Source organism: Neodiprion lecontei, chromosome 5 (assembly GCF_021901455.1).
Source record: "Neodiprion lecontei isolate iyNeoLeco1 chromosome 5, iyNeoLeco1.1, whole genome shotgun sequence".
In the NCBI taxonomy this organism is placed as follows: Eukaryota; Metazoa; Arthropoda; class Insecta; order Hymenoptera; family Diprionidae; genus Neodiprion; species Neodiprion lecontei.
This window is the reverse complement of record NC_060264.1, coordinates 6266777-6285237: the sequence shown is the minus strand read 5'-3', so window position 1 is coordinate 6285237 and position 18461 is coordinate 6266777. Positions and strand designations below refer to the sequence as shown.

The following is an 18461-nucleotide window of genomic DNA, read 5'->3' as shown; positions in this document are numbered from 1 at the left end:
GGGGTTAATTAATCCTCTCGCATTAGCATGACAATTTTTGTCATGCTTCCACCAGGCCGGAAGTTCGCCCTTCGCGCTTCCCTTCGCTTTCACTCTCTTTACCCTCCGTTATCTCCGTTACGGAAAAAGTGTTTCACATTTAAACGCATTAAAATTTACCCCTGCATTCACTTTTCATGTCGCTGCGTAACGCAGCGCAGCGGTACGGTTATATATATTTAACGGGAAAACGAAATTTCAACCCGCTACGTTGCGCCGAATAATCCACCCTCATAGCCGTTTGACAGCCGTTGACTAACGTTTCATTAGTCGGTGTTAATCGTCGGTTTAACCGTCCTTGAAAACAATATTCGCGTCAGCGAATCCCCGACCAAGTTTTCGATTCGCTCAACAACACAGACAGATTTTTATCGGCGAAGAAATTGCATCTGAGTCAATTTATTATTTCTGTGACAAGTTGTATGGCGCTGAGAAACGTACGAGGAAAAAAGTTTGATACGATAAAGAGCATTTTTCAGACTTCTCATAATTTCAGGTGTCAAGTTTTCTGCACGTATAATGGAAATGAAAATTCTGCTCGCAACGAAGTACGTATGGCAACAATGTTGAATTACGACAAATTTTCGCCAGTGATCGGCAGGACAAAATTAATCGACGAGAAGATTATAACGAAAGTCGACGTGAATGGCCGCATGACAAGAGTGCCAATGTCAAGCAAAATGAAATTTCCGGGCGAGCGAAAAAAAATCACACCATCGAATCTTTTAAGCAAAATACAAGGTTCATTTTTGTCGGTGAATCAAATTGCGAAGCGTTAAATGAAAAGGTTGAAAATTGAACCAAGCTTAGAGAGTAAAATAGCTACCTAATTGGAGCGGAGTTGAAATTCTGAATTTGAAAACTTCCCACACTGCAAAATTCCGAATTTTATGGTGACGAAACTTGAAGTAAAGAAATCAAACTACTTTGAATAAACAACAAATCTTTCCAACAATTTTGAGAGAGTAAGCTGAGCAGCACTCTTATCGCGTTGTCTTTCCTCACTATTTTTGTCCTAAATCCCATCAAAAGGTTAATTTATGGCCGAAAGCCGTGAGAGAGGGTGGCAGAGCCTCACCTTCTTGATACGTGTCGCAAGGATTTGGGGCAAGTGGAAAGGTGGGAGAAAAAGGGAAGGTAAATGGGAAAGGTAGGGGAAAAGTGGAGGAAGGGATGTTATTGAATGTGGATTTCCGCACAGTTTACCACAAAGCTCTTCCCTTCACGTGAACGTGCCAGGAATTCTCTACCCCGATTAGATACTACCTCTGTATCCCCCCGTGGGAATATTTTATACGCCAATGGCAGGCCTGCAGGACAGACCGATTCTAAACAAAGTTTACACGCAACGCGGGGCGAAATTGTGTGCTTACAACATTTTTCTCTTTACGTCCGAAAACCAAATTCTCGATGGTACACAAAAGCCAAAAATTTAATTCAACCCTTCTTCGTCGGGTCAAACTCCATTTTTTTTTCATCACGCAAGGGAAGTTTTCAAATTTAATAGAAGATATATTCGATTCGAACAGATTCACAGAAATTATCAAATACTTCGCTGACATGTTTATTTGGTAATTTTCCGACATATTAGCACGATCTCTTTCGTTCTGTTGCGCTTTTTTTTTATAGTATGCACATGTCAAAATTTGTAATGATGGGGAAAAAACGTAATATTTAAAATCTAGAGAAAGAAAAAAAAAAAAAAACAAAATTCAAACTTTAGCCACTTTTCTCAGTTGCCAAGGGTGCAATTCAACCTTCTAGTTTCAAAACTAGTCCATGAAAAAATATATATGCCATGAATAAATTTCGATGTTTACATTTCATCGGCGAATGAAACTAATCGAAAATGATCTCAATCGGAATTTAAAGAGCCTTGGCAATTTTCCGATGTAAATATGCTGGTTATATTTGGTTATTGAAAAATTGTCTAATATCGAAATTCTATATATTGCATTTGGAAGAAAGGGTGCTAAATGAAAAGATAAAGAGAGGATGAGTGAAAACAAGTCGCTCCAGACTGACGATCTAATTTTTTCCATCTTTTCTATATTTTTTTTTCACGTATTTATATAATTTTCTTTTCTGTACGTGAAAAACGGAAAGGTCAATCCGACTCGATGTTTCATTTATTTTGTCAACCGGTAAGCTTCCGAGATTTTTTTACAAGTCCACAAAAAGTAGGTAGGTATTATATGCGATTGAAGTAGAGATTGTTTTATACATTTTATTATGTGCACACGCAGTTACTTTCTAGCCGATGCGTTTTGGCCTCCATTTATTATACATATTACGTAACTTTCGCAATTACAGTAATTAACGTAAAAAGTATGATCATAAGTTTTAATTACTCGCCTTGTACCGCCCTAAGAATTTCCCCTCTTTCCCCCTTAATTTTTCCTTTCTTTTTCTTACTTCCTCATCCTTCACTTTCATCGTTTTCTTACACTCGCTCCTGCAATTCGAGGAGCACTGCTATAAACCACTCGCCTTTGTACCGTTTGTATAAACAAATGCATGTATAATGAATTGCGGAAAACGATCGTGAAAACCCTGCGACGAAAAACTTGATTTTACCTTTTAAAACGAACGGTCATCGACTTGATACAACAAAGTTTTTACCACTTAAATTTTTCTGTAGGGTTCCAACCCTCGGCGTTTCTATATATATATATATATATATATATATATATATATATATATATATATATATATATATATATTTCTCTTCTATAACGTAACAAACGCGTCTAAAATTACACACTCTTTGTGTTCGCAATGCACTTGCAGATGTTTAGAAAAATTCACACACCGCTCAATGTGCAACGAAAGAGAGAAAATATTTTCACCGCGTAATTATATCTGATGACAAACGAAGAGCTGGATAAGAAAAGGATGGATAAATTTCTAACCCCTGATGCAGAATTCGGGCGCACATGTGGCACTACTCGGATTACAGCGAGCGAAATTTTGTATCGTAACTTGCCGAAGGGTGGAAGGGTGGGTTGCTACAGGATATACGTAGGTACCTATAATATTATAGATCGTAGAAACATAGCCGTATTAACCCAGCAGTTAAGTTTCAACTTTGCACTGCTAATTAGAACGAGTTATAGTTACACGTCTTTTCTAATTAATATCTAGGTATATGCCGGCCGACTAGCCGGTCTGCTTAGCACCTGTTGGCTTCGGATTATCGCGTCGCGCGACTAAACCAGAATCTCCGTTTAATTTCGCTACATTTTACGCCGACGGAAAGAGCTCGGCGGTCTTTTATTAGCCCTAAAAATAAATAGAGTAGGGGGTAGGGGAAAATGAGAAAAAAAAAAACAATCAGCAAACAGGGAGAACCAATTAAGACTTGCGAATTGTACGGAAGAAGAGAAAGTCGATAAAAGGCGCGGTCATTTGGCTTGGATAGAGTAATTTTCGGTAGCATTAAAGAGGCGCGAATTATTGGCGATAAAACCGTTCGTTGTCAGCCGGCTAGCTTTGCGACTTCGCTATGGAAAAGCTGCGCGCGTTTTACAAGTTATCGAAGATTATTATCTGCACGTTTCAGTTTTATAATAAAAGTTGCGGAATCGCGGAATGACTAAATTGGAGAAAAAAGGCGACAATATTTTGCAATTTGGGAGTAAATCCGAAGCCGTAAGCTCGTTAGGGTTTGGAGTGACGTGTGATGCGATGCGATAACGCGATATAAAAAGAGGGGTGAAAAATTTAGGGCTCTTCGGTATCGAAAAATTTAATACCGATTTTCCACACTCGATGTACGGAAATACCGTCGTTTCGATAAAAATCAAAATATCATGTTTTTTCCGTAAAAAGTGTCATTCCTGCAAAAACGAAAACTAGGCAACGGGAATAAATTTCAATTCCGATACCTAATGAACATAGAAGTATTAAAATATGTGTCTAAACTATACTGATAAACGGAATATCTTTACATATATCTCATCAAACAGATCCCCGTGAATAAAGCTCCATTAATTTTGTCATCAAGAATTTTAACGTCTTCGATGTTTCGGCGTTTCGGTATTAAAAGCTCATACCGTAATATATTTCAAAGAAACGACCGATAAAGGTTTTCGGTATACCGAAACCCTACTGAAAATGATCATGTGTTAAATTATAAAACGTCACGACTGAAATACACGTGTATAATAATTTATAACACGATTTGTCTTGCGAATTCGATAAAATTTACAAACAAATAATACAACAAATTACAAAAGCCAGAATCATCAGATATACTAGATTAAAATTTATATAATTCACTATACGGTTGATTACATGATTTTTGATCAAATATACCTGATGATTCGTGATTTTGAAATTTTTCAGTATATATTATCAAATTGTTAAAATAAATCATACCTGAATTTCAGTCATAACGTTTTAAAATTCAACGCATGATCATTTTTAGTAAGGAACACCCGAACATCCCTGGAATATATAATATTAAGCCTCGCTGTTCGAGAGTCGAGATTCTATACGAGAGTAAAAAACCGACTGCACAGACCAGACAGTTGGAAGGGTGAAAAGTTCGGGCGTAAACATTCAAATTATCGAAATCGAACGTCGGGCAATCCCGACATCGAGCCCCAGGAGGATTCCCGACAGGCTGACCAGCCGTCCGAAGTCAGTGCAAACTCTAAAATTCTATCGGCGTGGTTCATCGGAATTTCAACTCGGCGACTGGAAATAGTTTCGCTTCTTGCAGTTGCCGCGGATGCTGCACACCTATGTATGTGCATGCACGTACATTTGTGTATTACATAGAGAAATGGGAGCGTGTGAGAAATGGAGGAAGAGAGGAAGGCGCGTCTCTACGTATATTGTATAAATATACATACATATATATATACATACACACATACACACACACACATATATATATATATATATTATGCCGGATATAATCCATTCCATCCCCCGCTGAAGCGTAACGTTGCATCCGATGTGCGACTGTGCAACACCGCGTTTCCCGTTATGCAGCTGGGAATACTTCGCCCGGGAATATTTTTCCATATTTTTGCAACTATTGCGGAGGGCGTGCCTTTCCGTGGGAGATAAAAAGGAGAATAAAAAAAAAATCAACTTCGATAAGTTTGTTACGAAACTTTTCAAGAGATTCTGACCGGCTATCTGCACTGCACATGGCGAGTTACATGCACGCGGTACAGCCTCTCGAATCTTTGACGTAACTAGCAACACGTACATGGTTACCGGACTGAAAAAGCTCGAGAGGAAGAAGAGGATGGGATGATGGATAAATCTCCGGAAGTTCGCTATCGCTGGTTTACACGAGCGGCTAAAGTCTGAAGTCCGTTGAAACCGGGACGAAATCCGGTTGCCTGCAACTCTCTTGCAAAGTAGCGTACGGTAGAACCTTGATTATACGAATTAACAGGGACCGAGCCTTTTTCAATTTTTTATCTTAAGGTATAACGATATATGCGACACAAATTTCAATCGACGAACAGTCCGTATTAAACATCTAAACACACATCGAACCTTTTTCAAAGACCGAGCGATCATTTTGTTACTTTAGTTTCGTAAAGTCGTATATTGTCAATTGACCAACCGCTCGTCCACATTTTTCAACGAGTAACAATGCACATTTCGCATTGAAAATGTATTTTTTTTAAACCGCCGTTCGGATAATTGGACGTTCGGATAAATCAAGTCACGGTTCGGATAATCGAGGCTTTACCGTATTGTAATGAAATTAAATTATACCATGCCTTCGGATTTTTTTTACATCATCAGTGAATTTAAACTACTATACATAGTTTCAACCGAGTTAATCAACCACAGGCAAATTATGAAACTGTAAAAAAATAGGTGTATCAAACTATAATCAAATTAACCTTTCCAAGAGATATGACGTATCAAGAGCAGGAATTTGCGGTCGTTCCATGGTATTCTGGTAATTTTCATGTCAAAGCGAAATTCTACTGTCACACGTATATTCAATGGAAGTTCGAATTAAGCTGTTACTCATCCGCAGCAATTTTCCGCCCATTGTACGCGACATTCTGAGGCCTGGTAAGAACCGGCCGTAACAGCTAAATACGTGAATAAGTGACAGCGATACTTCGGTTGTTGATGAAAAAAGGAAAAGCCAATAATTTGATCTCCCAATTCGAGGCTTAACGCCTAACTTTTCGCCTGGCGCCAGTCGCGAGTGAAATTTTACTCCGTCGTAACGTTAAGGGACGAATTCTTTCTTAGCTCCAAGTTCTTACGGACTGTTGGAAGGCGATGGAAAATAAATCATCGATTTGATTTCATCCTTCGTGAAGCTCGGGTATACGTTCAATAATACCGGACAAGTGCGGTATGCCAAACATAATTTCAAATTATATACGTGACTCGGTTGAATACCGAAAATAAATTCACCAACAAATTATCTGACACATAATTCTCTCGATTTTCATTCCGATAACTATTACAGTTTGTCGATGTACTCAAAATTTTGTTTAAACATGCGAGTATTAGTTTTTTGTTTCTTGTGCTAGAAAATAATTATTGTCATTGAGTTTTTTGTTACACCTCTGTCGTTGTCATAAAAAATTGATAGCGTTCGTAAGGATGTTAAAAAAAATTATACGATATACATTTATAGAACAAAGATCGTTCGTTGTAAAACCTTATATTCGTCAGTAAAATGTCCTCGCACTGTCCCTTCAAGTAGAAATTTCTATATCGGGATATTACGAAGTCAGAACGAAGCACGAGTTAAAACAAAAGAACCAAGCAGTATAAAAATTGATTATTCTTCAGTCGGTAGTTATTCTTTCACAACGGGGGCAATCGAGCTTTTGCAAAAAAGCTGGAATTTAAAAATATACCGAATAAGAAAAATGAGGTTTGAAAAATATTTTAAACAAACGTACACCCTGCACACTTATAAATATATACGACCCTTTCATTTTCTAATTACGCGGTAGTCTCGTCCGAAATTTTTGCGAAAAAAGAATAATATACACGCAGGGCTTGAAACGAATTTCGACCCCAGGCTCCTGCAGTTATACATATGTAGATACGTACACAGGTACGTGTATATAATGTACTCGGAGCCATATTGCGTCCCGCTGCAGGGCCCGAAACGTGGCAGCGAATTCTGAACCCGGCAGCTTCTGCTCAAAGCAAGTAGATCCATCAGCGCTGCGGTTTTGATCCTCTGAGATTTCAGAGGCTTGAGTTGAACAGGCAGCTCTCACTCTGCGAGGCCAGTCGAGTTTTCCATTAATTAATAAACACAATTAGAGTCGAACGAAACGCTCCGAGAGAAACGCTGCGATGCGATACATTTTTTGCAGTCTCTTGCGGATTGTGCAAAAAATTTGCGAAAGTTAATTATTTCGTGTCCTACATTATTCGTATCACCCGAATTCCGTCGTGACGTATAATTTAAAGAAGATTGCGGAAGGAATTTTCAATGAAATATCGCGCGAATTTAGATTCTCCGACAATTTTTATCTAGTCATTTTCATTTCTTCGATAATATTCTTCCCGTTGTAAGAAAATGAAAACACTCGGAGAAATTTGAGTTTGAGGACTTTGTTATTCATAGTTTGAAGAACATTTTAGAATTTTTTCATTGAAATTAATAACAAAATGGTAGTATGTTGCATATACGTAGCAAACGACCGCGTCTTTAAAACCGGTGGCGCAGATTCCGCGGAAAATTTTTATCCGATCGACTTGAAATTTGGACACAATCTTTAAACTTGTTTATCGATTCGTCGTCGTAGCTACATTGTTGAATTTCAATCCCAAAATATTTTTGTAAAATTTTCTTGAAACTATAAATAAGAAGGCCCTCAATCGCAAATTGGTCTATGTGTTTTCATTTTCTTTAAAATAAAAAACTACTATAAATGGATATGACTTGAACCCCCCCCCCCCCCCCCCCTTAAGAAGCTTTCATGCGGAATTAATATATCAAACGAGACGAAATTGAGAACGAATTGAATAACGGGGGTCGAAAAACATGTCGCGATGAGTATTTCAGACGAAAAGCACGATACGGGTTATAAATTTTTACATTACAACGGTGTATAAAGATAAATTATGTCTATTGACATGTACGATTCGTATTCAACCTTGCGATTAAAGGCTGCAGTCGTCACATAGATATTATATAGGCGCACGGTAAGGCATTTATATTTATATATAATTATAGGTGAGTTTGGCAGAGTTTCAACCCCCTTTACATACAAGCTGTTCCTCACGCCTAATCGCAAGTTGGAATTATTATACCTTATACGATACGTATACCACAGCCGCATGTAACATCGCGTTAATAAATATTCCTTTCACCGCAGCTCAGCCGCAGCAAGCAGCGACACTGGGTCCAAGAGAAAGAGAGGAAGAGAGATAGAAATAACACTGAGAATGAGCCAACTTTTGATTAACAGCGTCTCTCTGATGTCTAAACTGTTTGGTTGTCTCGTATACAATTCAGTTTTAACAAAAAGAGAGCTCCTACCGTTTATCTTCTACCTAACCAATGTTGTTTTAACTCTTCACGTCACCGTTTCTTTCGCCCATTGCGCGACGAGCAGCGGATCCATTTCAAACGAGGTATAATATAATTGTAATTCGAAAGCTCGTGTATGCTTGAATCGTTTTTCGCAAATAGAATAACATGTGTCCGATTTTTCCTGAATTTCTTTCTTACGCCACGCATTTTCAGCATCTGTGCTAAATTGCGATATACTTAATTTAACTTTTCAGTACGCGACGCTTCTCGACACTCTGGATTTAAAAAGCGACGCGATAGTCGCGGTAAAGTACGTAACGAGATTCGCGTATCAGCTGACGATATTGGCGGTATGTTGGAAGCACAGAAAGCTCGTAGCAACGAGCATCGCGGAGGCCAAAGCGATTCTGACCGCTCATCGAGGCTCCCAAACATCGTCCTGGAATTACTATCGCCAAATATCGATTTACCCGGTTCTCCTGATCACCGGAATTGTCGTTAAAGTCTCGACGGTATTTTTCGGCAGCTTTGATTCACCCTCGACGATCTTATTCGCCTGCTTCGAGGTCTGGGCGGAAATGGCGCCGATCTGCGTTGAGGTATAAGAAAAGCTACCAAACTTAAACGGTGTGAAAATTTATACTTTGCTTCGAGAGTTGGATTGAATGGTTGAAAATTGATACGGATTAATAATTCTACTGCGAGATAGTCGGATAATTGAGCATACACCAAATTGTTACGTTTGTAAGCTAAACGAAAGCTTTCATATCGGTGCTGCGTTTCGAATCTATTCAAATTTGTTCAAAGCTTGCAGGTAGATTTTTTTAAATTTCACTCTACGATGAATGGTTAATTCCAATCATAGAACTATTTTCTACAAAATTTACCGAAACACTTTATTTTCATCATATTCGCATCTAAAGCTTTCCTTCATAGTCCACGTATCTTTGATTTTCGTATTTTTTAAGACATATTTGTTGCTCGCAGATACATTAATTAAATAAATACTCAACTAATACGGTCACATCGTAATGAAATAAACGAAAAGTACGACTTTCGGCCAACCAACCGCGCAAAATGATCTCGTGAATTTGGTTTTATTATTTCCCGATTTCACCGTAGATTGGCCAAAGGTTGATCCGACTTTTTTCCACCTTTCTCTCTCTCTTTGCCTTCGGTTTGAGCGATGAGAACGTCCGTCCGAAACCTGGTTGTCAGCCCCGGCGATTCGAGCCTCGTTTTTTTTTTTTTCCAATAATACGGATGCATCATAGCCTGCAGTTTTTGTTCCAAGATTGAACAATGGGCCGAGGAAGCGAATCGAACTGGAAACACGAGCTCCCCGCGTCGATTATTTATCGCGTATTCTTCCCGATTTATTAAATTTTCACGCGCAGCTTTTGCGCGCAAGTTACATAAAAGCATTGTCTCCAAAACGACGCTATTTTATATCAAATCCTCATATCCGGCAGACGATTAAGAAGCGAGCCATTCAAGCGATTCACCAGCTGCAGCGGCTCTTTATACAATTTTCCTCAACTCCAATATCGATAAAAAAAAAAGTTTTCATTCGCAAACCACAAAAACTAGCTTGATGAACAATTTCCCTACGTATTCACATACGTGTATATGGGACATTCCACGTCGAATTAGCAGCCCGTATACTTCATCCTCTTCTATTTCAATGAGTCTAAAAAATTACATCCCATTATCGTGAGGTGCTCAAAAATTACATTTCACATCATAGAATCAGTGTTCATTTTTTCAGGTTCAAAAAAAAAAATGAAGTTTTCGAAATTTTCCGCGATTTTTTATGAATTTCACGAGACGTTGAACAGAATCCGAAACAAATCCCGAGAATATTTTGGGTCGGTAAGAACATGATAGTAAAAAATGTTAAAAGTCGAAGGAGGTGAAGTACACGGTCTGCTAATTCGACGTGGAATGTCCCATATACATACATATATGTAATATCGCTTGAATGAAAATTGTGCATGGTGGAGAACCAGTCGAACGTTTCCTGCAGCAGAAGAATTATATGATAATAATAATAAGTGTAATACCCGCGTTATTAGAAATGCCAATTGCTGGCGGGAGTTACACGGAGTATTGAAAATAGAAAAAGTCGCGATAACCGGCGCTGAAAATGAGTCGAGATTCCGACACGACGGGGCATTGTTCCAGGGTCAGTTCGCGGCGTTTTCCTGGATCGTGGAGAGAGGATTGATGGATATTAATCAGGGTATCTCGGAGTTTTCCAAAGCAGTCGAGGACCGGCGTCACCGAATCAATTGTCATCGGCGCCCGCCGTTGGCGATCCACCCTTGGTACGATCGGGCGGATCCCTTTTTCAAATACCCGAGGGATTTTATTCCGTCTTGCCCGATCAATATACGGCAGGGTTTAATTAATTTCGAGTTAAAGGAGAGAAACGAGTGCGACTATAATCGGGGAACGAGGGCCGACCGACGTTCGGATTCTAGGGGGCGGCTAAATTGGCAACCCTCGCCCCATCCTTGCGGTAAAGAAATTAGCCTCTCGGAAGATTTCGGAGACCTCGAACCTGCGGCCTCGAGAGCCGCGTTCAAAGCCATCGAAGAAGAGAAACAGCCAGCACGAAATCAATTTGCTTTAGAGTTGGCGGCGCGACGCCCTCTCAGCCATCTTGAACGCCTCCGCTCTCAGCCTCTTCGTGTTTCTCCCAAAATATCGCCCCAAGAGGTTTGTAATACCCGCTAAACGACGCTCCCGGAACATGTCCTTATCCCCTCTCGACGTCGATCCGAGAGATGATTTTTCTTTCAAATTAACCTCACCCCGATGCTTATCCAAGACGGCCACTCTTATCGATACGCACCGTTTAACTCGGACCCACGGTATTTTAATACGCGGTGTTTCAAGACTAGAACTACCGAGGTTAAATGTAACACTGATTGTGAGAGTAGGAATATCAAAATGAAATTGTAAAACCAGTCTAATAAAACAAGAAAAAAATTCATTGTGTTACTCGTTTAGCTATCGTTGTAAAAGTCATTACATCGTTGCGAGGGAGAAAATGTGACACGAAGTAGGAATTTTTAAATAAAATTCCAACACCGGTAATTTTGACTGGTCTAAACTCGCTGATTTGACCGAGAATAACTTTACATCTAATACAACGCAGATCTCGCGACTGTAACTCGAATTACCTTGGCAGGTATTTAGCAGAGTGCTTTTCATAAATCCCATAAGCTTTTTGGGCAGAACGGTTAAGTGACAACGATGAAAATCTCGACAATTATCGTTGCGTAATAATTAAAACAAACTATGTATGTATACGTAGATGTTTGTAGATCTTTGTGCGATCTTCAGGTACCTAGAAGATCCTTTCATAAATCTGAGGAGTCAGGTGAGATGAGATCGACCCGCATCGTCGGGGTCCTGAGTTCAAAGGGTCGAAATCTTCCGCATCTGGCACGGGTCGAAGGTTCGGTGAAGGTGCGCGAAATGAGAGAGTTAACGAAACAACACTGGAGGGTAGCCGAGTTTGCAGCTGACGTAAGCAAAAGCTACGGAACCCAACTGGCGGCTTGCCAACTTTTCGTCAGGATAAACAGCCCCCTGAGTCTCTACCAGCTTATACTTTTTTTAAAATCAACATCCAACGTTTCCAGCGACGAGAGTTCGAGAAATGTGGTTAAAGCTTGGAAAGCAGCGTTCGTAATCGTTCACTGGCTGCTCCGCCTCTTAAGCTTCTCCAAGAGAGGCCAAAATGTCATTTCACAGGTAAGGAAATTTCCAAAGTAAAGGTTATTCCCCCCGTTGCTTCCGTGATTCATGCTGAAATTCAATATTGCCGAGAACGGGTCGTTTATTTGCCTCTGATATTAGAAATAAGTAACAAGAGAGAAAAATGAAAAACACGCGGTCTGCTTCGGACGAACCTTCAACAGTCTTCTTCTTTACTTTGGTTTTTTTTTCTTTTTCTTCGTCTTCTTCGGAATACGAGCGATTGGGAGGGGGAGAGAAAAGGAAGAATTCATTGTGCTACAAAGCGTTTGATCCTTGGTTCAGATACAAGTATATGGACGAAAACTTTACCGGTAAATTTCATTTGAATTTCGTCCGAAACCGCAATGATCGGTGAAATTTTGCTACATGTTTTATCAATTTCATCACGTTTGCGTCAAACTTTAGAATAAATTTGAAAATTACATCTTTACTAAACAAATTAGTAATAAAAATAATAATAGTGGCAACAGAAATGTACAGATCAGATAAACTGATTGAACGAACGGTTTCTATCATTTCATTCAAATTTTTATGCCACACGTTTTCGAAGAAACATTGAATGTTTTCCAAATTTATCACCATTCGTTGTACAATAACAGTGTTATATTGTCTATTGGAAGAGAAAAAAAATATTACAATTATTCGAAAAAGTTTCAAGTCTTCGATTTTATTCACGAACCTTGAGATACTTTCACAAGCAAGTGATTACATGTCAAGGGGGAAGGTCACTGCGACGGTCGGCAAAATAACCAATTTAAAAAATTTTTTTTCACACGGATAAACTAATTTTATATGTTTAGGTATTTTGCCTCATACCACCGAATACCTAATATTTAATATCGTATCTGCCCGGGACTGATTTTGCACTGCAAAATGTTATCTGTTATCTATGTTATCTAATTAAAAAGTTGACGCGAGATCTTCATTCACATCCCCTCGCCGTTTAAATGAAATTTTATGAGATTTTGCTGAATCCCCCCCCCCCCCCCCATGTTAATCACGTAATTACTGGACACCCTCTAAGGAGGACTATCTCCGTGTATAGAAAGTATACATAAAATAAAGTAGAATTGGGATGGCGTTGCTGTAGCAAAAATTTGACAATAAACAAAAAAAAGCGGCAATCACATTGAATCCTGAATTCACATTTAAAAGAATGCGCTAATGAGATTGAACTCTGATTGCTTGTTAGCGCGATTGTGGTTAGTTGTTGAACGATTATAATACTTGGCGCTTTACGGCGATGGAGACCGTTTCAGTCGAAAATCCACGCCTGCGCGGATACTTCTCCTCACCTCTAACCCCCCGTAGAACCAACCGAGAATCACGTGTAGTATCTGTAAATTTCAATCTGCTGCAACCGGGCGTTATTTACTAAAGCAAAGCGGTTCGAAGCATCCCGGTGGGAAAAACCGCGTGCCGCAGGAAATCTATCGGCTAGCAGAGTCCCGGGACTACAAGTTAGTCTCCCGGTGCACACCGGACGTGAAAACGCGAAAAACGATGTCCAGAAGTACGTGGGTGCAGATATAACCGTACGGGAAGACGCGAGCGTCCTTCGGGACCTCTGCAGGAGTCCCTTACGGAATTTTAACAAGACTCAGACCGCGGGAACTTTTGCAATAACGAGCGATGCGGCAGCTAAACTCCTTTCAGCGCACCCGTCGCACCTGCAACAGGGTGTAATCATACTTTTATCCTTCATTGAGGATTCTCGATAATCCGTGGATTCGTACGGAAGTTGCCGGAAGCTGCAAGCTCGCACACTTCTAGCTGTGATAATCAATTCCTTTCACCGAATTTTCAGGATCAAAGAACCAGAAGAAACCTTCTGGAATTATCGCGGTCGCGTCTGTCTCCTCGGGATGTTCGAGAGGTGAGAATTTCCTGCTGTCAATGTCGTTTCTTACGACCTCCAGCTTCGCAAGGGTAATTGATATTTCAAATGAAAAAAACCCGATTCAATATCGGTAGGTCGACACGTTTCTGAGCCGGATAGAACTTTCGCCGATAAATTTCAAGGCCGGTCTGCAACGCGGCATCGTCAACGTCACTCAATTTTTCTCGGTAAGTCGGACGATCCTGCTACAGTAACGATACGCAAGACGATTCTACCAGTTATCGACAAGCTTAGACCCAATTATTGACCCATTTATTTTCCATAATTATAAAATCACGGCAGAAATTGTGAATTTTCCGATGAAATTTATTTTTGGTAATCTTAGAACGCCAAGGATCGGATACAACCGAGAACAGTCAGTAACCGGTACACTTGGCTTGACTCACCTTTGGGCAAGGCGACGGCATGTTAAGCTACAATTTTCCGTAATAGTTGGCAACGTAATGGAATCATGCATATATGTAGGTATAGATGGGAATGTACCGTGTATCGAAGCGATCCCGTGCAGGCGTTCCCGGTTTAATTAAACTGCAAGTAGACGTAGAACGGTTCAACCTTGCCTGCAGGTGGTCGAATTCACTGAGGTGCTTCTTGAAAACGTTTCAGTATTCATATGCATAGGTTTCGTTGAGCAGCTTCAAACGAGTATTCTTACATCGAACGTGAGAATCAGACGATCCAAACTTGTTCTGGAAATAGAAATAATGAAAGGAAAGAATTAGAAAAAGAACCAAGGAACTGGATAAAATATTTATTATTTATTTTTAACAGCGTCGATTCCTCGCCCAATGTTGGTAATTTGTTTCTTTCGCAGATCCTCGGGTCTGTGCTAACATCCCTGATGATCCTCATGCAATTCTCTGGATTACTATAATCGCGTGATCCGGGAATTTTCGGATTATACCTCGCCTTCGACGTGAGTGGGCAAACGTTGGGGGAAAAGGAGGCTCGTCGAAATCCTATCGGCACTTGTTGCCGATTATTTAAGGATGTGCGGAACGATAGTCCGGTCAAAGAAGAGTTGAAAGAAAACAGTAATTGAACGGAGCTTTTAGATATCTCACTGAAACTGATCCAGTTACATTCGACTAAAAAAGCTCCGGTGAGGCAGGAAAAAAATTACCAAATTATTAATTCGGGCAAAAATTATTTTTTCTAATTTCAACGAATCATCGTTTTCGAACCTCCAGGATACCGAAAACATGTTTTTAGAAAATTTCGGTTCGTCGGTCTGCCTGACAATCTCCCGCGATGATTTCGGAAACGGTTGGATGAAAATATTTGAAATTTACAGGATTATACGGTCAAATGATGAGCGTGAAAAATCACCGTATTCCGCTTAATTTGAACTTTCGGTTTTACCGGAAATAAGTCGATTTTCAATGTTTTATCGACAGACCTATAATTTTTCATTTTTATTATTTTTTCTAAATAAATGATTATCTTTTTCCCAGTTTATATATTTATTTCTGAAATAATTGCAAATTTTTTTTTTTTCTAGTACTTTTCTGAAAACTTTTCCATTTGGGTGTCAAGTTCTGTCAGTTTTAGATTTTTTACACGACCATTTTTCAGATCATCGTGGAAGTTTGTCAGACAGACTCTTCCCTTTTCACGGCGATGAAACTTATCGCGAAAAAACTGTTTTTCGAGCTTCTTTGGAAATAATTTTACTCAGAAAACATACAATTCTCGTTTTAGTGTGAAAAGTCTGTAAATAAAAATTTTTCCTGAATTATTAGCAAACGAACGATAGAAAAAAATAATTCTCCCGTTGAAACCCATCGCAATAACAAATCATCCGAAAACAAAAAACCATTTTCCAAAATCCATACAACGGTATAAGCTGATCAAGCTTGGAAAGTGACGAAATTACAATTTACGAAGCTCAAACTATCGACACCAATCGAAGCGACCTGTGTCGAAAAAAATTAGAATCCGTCAATTTTCCGATATACCGGCTTGTCAAGAACGAAGTTTAACCGGTCGCCTTGATCGAAGCTTCGTATAATTCGTTCCTTCGGTGCAAACCCTTGTAACGAAACCCCGACGAAGATACAACGAACCCAGTTTCTTGGTGGCGTTTAATACGCGCACGTGGATTGCGACTGGCGTGAAACTATGCCAAGGATACGGGTTTTTGGTCCCCGGTGAAAATCGGGGGCTGGTTTAGTTCGGTCGAACCTGGGCGGGTGGGTTTCGCTCGAGTTAAACTCGGTGTCTGGGTCAGGTCGGGCCGAGGATCGAGACTCGCAAAGCTATTTCGGTGGGCGGTAGGAGGCGAGGGACCGCGCGGCCCGGTGGTTGGTATATTAATGAGAGTTGCTCCACGGTAATTAGATATAATTGCTTCAGGTGGATGGTGAAGTGCTGCATGCACGCCGGTATATGACTGCGGCGAAGTAGGCGAAGAGAAGTAGCGGGAGGCTGAAGGCTCTGGAGCAGTGCGGTGTTGGGATATGACGTCGACGCCGTAGAGAAAACCGGGAGGAAACCACCATCCAGGGCGGAGAAACTCCCGCGAGCAGATGTCGAGTTCCCATTGCAGCCATTAACCGAGTGCCGCGAGCTTCGCGTCCTTTGTGTGTGTGTACGAAGGCACTTGCATGCGTGTACGTGCAACGTACGCGAAGACGTTCCGTGCTCTCTATTGGGCCAACTCGTTGAGATAATTTTAACGCACCCGTATCTGCAGAAGCACCGGGGAAGAAACTTGCGGTCGAGAAAATTAGCCCCAATCAAGGAATCCCGCGAGATTTACCGACTAATAACACCGGCGATTTCTTTCCCATCATCTTAACCCTCGAATATCTATCTTTCATAAAAAAAACCGTACGAGTTTTGCGCGTCAAGATAATCAGGGCTGAGTGAAATTCTGTAAGGCTGGTTATCCGTTTCAGGTAGACGTTTTTCCTTGCATCCGATTCACTCGAAATTCGAGTATCGGGAATTTCTCGTATCGTTGATTACGAATCTCAATCCAAAACATGTGAATTCAAAATGGCGGACAATAGTGCAAAAAGTTACTTAATTGAGAAACTTGCGGTCGAGAAAATTAGCCCTATTTAAGGCATCCCGCAAGATAATTTTTTTTTTTCAATTTCAACAACATCCGACATACATCGAAATTCGAAGTCCCAAAACATGTGAATTCAAAATAAGGGACAACGATGCAGAAGGTACTTGATTCAGAGATTCTCATTGTATACCCAGTGTTTTGCATGTCTAAATTTTTACTTTAGATTCGTAATGTGCGACGTTATATTTCGGTTTTTGTCCGATTTCGTTTAGCTTCAAAATTATCAGGATCATTCCGTTTAATTCGCATACGTGTACAATATAGACAGAAGTTTCTAACAAAAGTATAATGCTTCTGCAAAAATTGATTCAACTTATATTAATTGTACATTTTTCAAGCTCATACTTTTCTGTACTACATTTAGCCAAGAATTTTTGGGAAAATTACTACGAATTTAATGAACAACGGGGAAAGAATCTGGACCGAGTATAAATTCTGCATCACCGATCGTGAATACTAAATTCAGTAACAAATTAAAGATAGTTAGAACAAACAGGCCAGTAAAATCCGGGAATAAGGCCCCATAAAAGATGGTGAAAGTATAACGGACCCAAGTAACATCCGTATTAAGTATGAGTAAGAAGTGGTTTTTAAAAACGACAAAAAAAAAAAACAAACAGGATATCCCGAATTAAGGAAAATAGCCAAGTGCTAAATTTAATATCGTAATGGAAACCGTGTAGCTCGGTAATGGCGAAATGGCAGCGAGTTGCTTTGGAGGTAGAACGTGTACGTTGTATGCATGTACGATACGCTTGTGCACGCAGGTGTTTTCCAGGCATTAGTGAAAATCCCAGTGCGCCAATAAGGTAAAAGGAATCAGCCGATCGCGCGAGATAGGATGCGACAAAGCTTATCGAGCCGCTGTGAACGTTGAATTAATTTCGATTAGTCGACTTATCGCTTGCAATGTAGCGCTCTGTAAGGGGGGTGTTTCAAAGCTCTGAAACCGAGCTGAATGTAGGATAAATATGAAAATGCGATCGATATGTACGTGCCTGCGCTAAATTTTCCAATATACAATATCGGCAGCTGTTGAAACTCGCTAAATCGTAAATTCGATACCATAGATGAACGCACCTCAATGACTATTCCGCATTATCAAACGATTCTAGATATAATTGATGACGTAGTTAATACGTCATATCAGGGATTATCGAACGATACGAACGGTC

General features: G+C 40.0%; 1 protein-coding gene across 1 annotated transcript in view; it reads right to left on the bottom strand.

The window, feature by feature from the left end:
• LOC107221174 (alkaline phosphatase) overlaps positions 1-18461 on the bottom strand; it is a 244915-nt gene that overhangs the window by 98708 nt on the left and 127746 nt on the right. Inside the window, exon 5 of the mRNA XM_046742377.1 lies at positions 14691-14896. The gene's annotated coding sequence lies outside the window, so the exon portion shown is untranslated. The remainder of the gene's footprint in view (positions 1-14690; positions 14897-18461) is intronic.